Below are 4,785 nucleotides of genomic sequence, written 5' to 3' on the forward strand. Positions count from 1 at the left end.
TAAAAGGTTCAATTCATCAACAAGAAATATCCATCCTAAACACATATGCACCAAATATCCATCCTAAAACACATATGCACAAAGCCCAACACAGGAGCACCAGCATTTATAAAACAACTACTAAGTAAACTAAAATAAGATATTGACTCTAACACTATTATAACTGGAGACTTAAATACCCCACTAACAATCCTAGACAGATCATTGAGGCAAAAAGCAGAGAGATCTGGAACCTCAACTTGATGCTCAATCAAATGGATGTAATAGATACCTACAGAACACTCCACCCAACAAACACACAATACACATTTTACTCATCACCACATGGAACATATTCCAAGACTGATCACATCCTTGGCCATAAATCAAACATAAACAAATTCCATAAGGTTGAAATCTTGCCATGTACATTCTCAGATCATAGTGGTAGGAAAAATATCAACAACACCACCATTTCCCCAAAGCCCACAAAGACATGGTAAATAGTATGATGCTGAACAACTACTGGGTCAACACTGAAATCAAAGCAGAAATTGAAAGATTCTTGGAAGCAAGTGAAAATGAAGAAACATCTTACCAAAACCTCTGGGATGCCCTGAAATCAGTTCTCAGAGAAGAATTTATAACTCTACGAGCACACATCAATAAAATGGAAAGATCAAAAGTTGAGAGCCTAACAAATCACCTAAGGGAGCTGGAAAGAAGACCACCAAAATCCCAACTTTAGCAGAAGAATCCAAATAACAAAAATAAGAGCACAAATACGGGACATAGAAGACAAAAATGTCATAGAAAACATAAACAACAAAAAAAAAAACGCTGGTTCTTTGAAAGAATTAACAAGATTGATGGGCCCCTAGCCAGTATGACCAAGAAAAAGAGAGAGAAAGCCCAAATAAACACAGTCAGAAATACAAAAGATCAAATCACAACTGATTCTGAAGAAATACAAAAGATTATCAGAGATTACTATGTACACCTGTATGAAAACAAACTTGATAACCTAAATGATATGGAGAACTTTCTGACATCACACAACCTTCCAAGGTTGAAACAAGAAGACATTGAGACACTAAATAGAACAATAACAACCCAGAAAATTGACTCTGTCATACGATAACTACCTACCAAATAAAGCACAGAACCAGATGGCTTTCCAGCAGAATTCTACAAAATGTACAAGGAAGAGCTGATACCAATCCTACTGAAAGTATTCCAGGCAATTGAGAAAGATGGAATTCTCCCCAAATCATTTTATGATACTAACATTGCACTGATACCCAAACTGGGTAAAGATCCAACAAAAAAGAACTACAGGCCAATATCCCTTATGAACATAAATGCAAAAATCCTCAACAAGATTCTAGCAAATCGGATCCAAAAACACATCTCAAAAATCATCCACCATGACCAAGTAGGCTTCATCCCCAGGATGCAGGGCTGGTTCAACATTCACCTGACCACAAATGTCATTAAATATATCAACAGATGTAAAAACAAGAACCACATGATTATCTCATTAGATGCAGAAAAAGCTTTTGATAAAAATCCAGCATCCCTTCTTGATAAAAGTGCTCAAACATGTAGGTATAGAAGGAACATAATTCAAATTAATAAGTGCCATCTATGATAACCCCACTGCTAACATATTGCTAAATGGGCAGAAGCTGGAAACATTTCCCCTGAAAACTGGAACACTACAAGGCTGCCCATTCTCACCCCTCTTGTTGGAAGTCCTAGCTCAGGCAATTAGAAAAGAGAAGAAAATCAGGTGTATTCAAATAGGAAAAGAGGAAGTCAAGTTATCCCTCTTTGCCGATGATATGATCCTATACCTTGAAAATCCAAGAGAATCTGTCAAAACCCTGCTTGCACTGATAAAGGACTTTAGCAAAGTCTCAGGGTACAAAATAAACGTGCAAAAGACAGTTGCATTCCTATACACAAACAACAAGCAGGCAGAGACCCAAATAAAAAGCACAATCCCATTCACAATAGCCACCAAAAAAATGAAATACTCAGGCATCTTCCTAACCAGAGAAGGGAAAAACCTTTACAATGAGAACTACAAAACGCTGTTCAAAGAAATCTAAGACACAAATGCAAAAATATTCCATGCTCATGGATAGGAAGAATCAACATTGTTAAAATGTCCATCCTACCAAAGGCAATCTACAGATTCAAAGCAATACCCATTAAATTACCAACATCATTCTTCTCAGACCTGGAAATGACAATACAGAAATTCATGTGGAAACATAAATGACCACAAATAGTCAAAACAATTCTTAGCAAAAGAAACAAAGCAGGAGATATCACACTTCTAGACTTCAAACTTTACTATAAGATTACAGTAATTAAAACAGCCTGGTATTGGTACAAGAACAGGCACAGAGACCAATGGAACAAGATAGAGATTCCAGAAGCAAAGCCTCAATTCCTCAACAAACTCATCTTTGACAAAGCTTCCAACACCAACCACTGGGGAGAGGAGAACCTATTCAGTAAATGGTGCTGGGAAAACTGGCTGACCACATGTAGAAGATTGAAACAGGACCCCTACCTATCACCATACACACACATTAACTCTAAATGGATCAAAGACCTAAACGTAAAATCTCAAACTATAAGAATCTTAGAAAATGCAGGAGCCACCCTTATGAAAATTGGAACTGGCAACCAATTCCTGATCAGAACCCTAAGTGTCCATACCATAAGAAGTAAGATAGACTAGTGGGACCCCATCAAACTAACGAGCTTCTGCAAAGCAAAAGAAACCATCAAGAGAGCAGGGAGATAGGCCACAGAATGGGAAAAAAAATTTGCCAACTGTATATCTGACAAAGGTCTAACATCTAGGATCTACAAGGAACTCAAACGTGCCAAAAGGAAAAAAACATACAGCCCCTTTAAAAAGTGGGTAAAAGACATGAATAGACACTTTTCAGAAGAAGATATATGGGCAGCCAACAGACACATGAAAAAGTGCTCAGCCTCACTATCATCAGGGAAATGCAAATCAAAACCACATTGAGATATCACATAACCCCAGTAAGAATGGTCATCATTAATAAAACAAACAACAATAGATGCTCGTGATGATACAGAGAAGAAGGAATGCTTCTACACTGCTGGTGGAATGCAAACTAGTGCAACCTCTTTGGAAGATAGTGTGGCGATTTCTGAAAGTACTAGAAATTGACCCTCCATAAGACCCAGCAATTCCCCTATTGAGAATATACCCCAGAGGAACTCAAATCATTCTACAAAAAATATACCTGCACACGCATGTTTGTTGCATCTCTATCATCTTCCTTCTGCTTCTCCCTGTTGAAGAGGCAATTGGTTTCACATCTTATAATTATTTTGATATCTATCTCCATGCTCCATATCCTAAATAGCATGTGTTATAATCCTATCTGTCTTTCAAATTTTAGGTGTTACATCCCATACATTCTGCTATGGGAGCAGGGGACTTTGCCCTTTTTCCTTCCCCCTGACCAGCAAAAACATGGAACCAACCATGTTGTTCATCAAAACTGGACTGCATAAAGAAAATGTGGTACATATACACAATGGAATATTATGCAGCCACAAAGAAGGACAAATGTATGGACTTTGCAGCAACGTGGATTGATTTGGAGTCGATCATACTCAATGATATATCACAGAAACAAAGAACAGGATACCATATGTTCTCACTCACAAGTGGACCTTGAACAAATATACTACTATAAGAAAGCATTTGGTAGTAATGGGAAACTGTCAGGGGAGTGGGGGTGGTATTGGCAGTTGAGGGAAACTGCTAGGGGAGGGAGGGGCATACCTCATCAACAAGGGTACCTGCATGATCAATGTTTGTATACCTAACTCTGAAATGTACCCCACATCTTTATAATAAAAATTTTTTTTAAAAGAAAGTAATCAAAGCAAAAAAAAAAAGGTTTCAATGAGTTCACTCTCCATGACTGACCATCAGACAAATCCAGTCACTTCTGTCCTAGGCCTGGTTACTAAACCAACTCTAATGGAAATACACTCAAGCCTAGTAAAAAGTCCTACATAATGTGTGAGGCAAGTACACTTTAATTGTTTGGTTGTTTGGAGGGAACTGGGCTTTAAAGGAACAGAGATTAAAAGGCATTTATGCGATCGAATAGGAATAACATTTCCATCATGCCGCCCTGGAGAAATAAAGTGTCAAAAGTTACCAGGTCCTCGAATCTAGTTTTGTCTGGACCTGTCACTGACAGGGCAAAAAGTCACACAATTGCTCAGTTTTGCTGGGTCATGCCCTGAAATAAAGTTATCATAGACAAGAGTTTCCTATGGCAAAGAAAAAAAAATGCCATACACATTGGTATGCTCAAACAGTTTAATACGATGGGTTTCCCTTGATCACCTAGGCATGGATGGACACACCTTAAAATAGTAAGAGCCCTCTGTGATAAACTCACAGCCAACATACTGCTGAACAGACAGAAATTGGAAGCATTTCCCCTGAATACCAGAACAAGACAAGGCCGTCCTCTTTCACCTTTCCTGTTCAACATTGTGTTGGAAGTACCAGCTAGAGACAAGAGAAGAAGATCAAGGGTATCCAAATAGGAAAAGAGGAAGTTAAGTTATCCCTCTTTTCAGATGACATGATCCTATGCCTTGAAAACCCAAGAGACTCTGTCAAAAACCTCCTTGCACTGATAAAGGTCTTTGGCAAAGTCTCAGGGTATAAAATAAACATGCAAAAGATAGTTGCTTTCCTATACACCAACAATAAACAGACAG

Source organism: Carlito syrichta, unplaced genomic scaffold (genome assembly GCF_000164805.1).
Source record: "Carlito syrichta isolate Samal-C Ts95f unplaced genomic scaffold, Tarsius_syrichta-2.0.1 Scaffold313876, whole genome shotgun sequence".
NCBI lineage: Eukaryota > Metazoa > Chordata > Mammalia > Primates > Tarsiidae > Carlito > Carlito syrichta.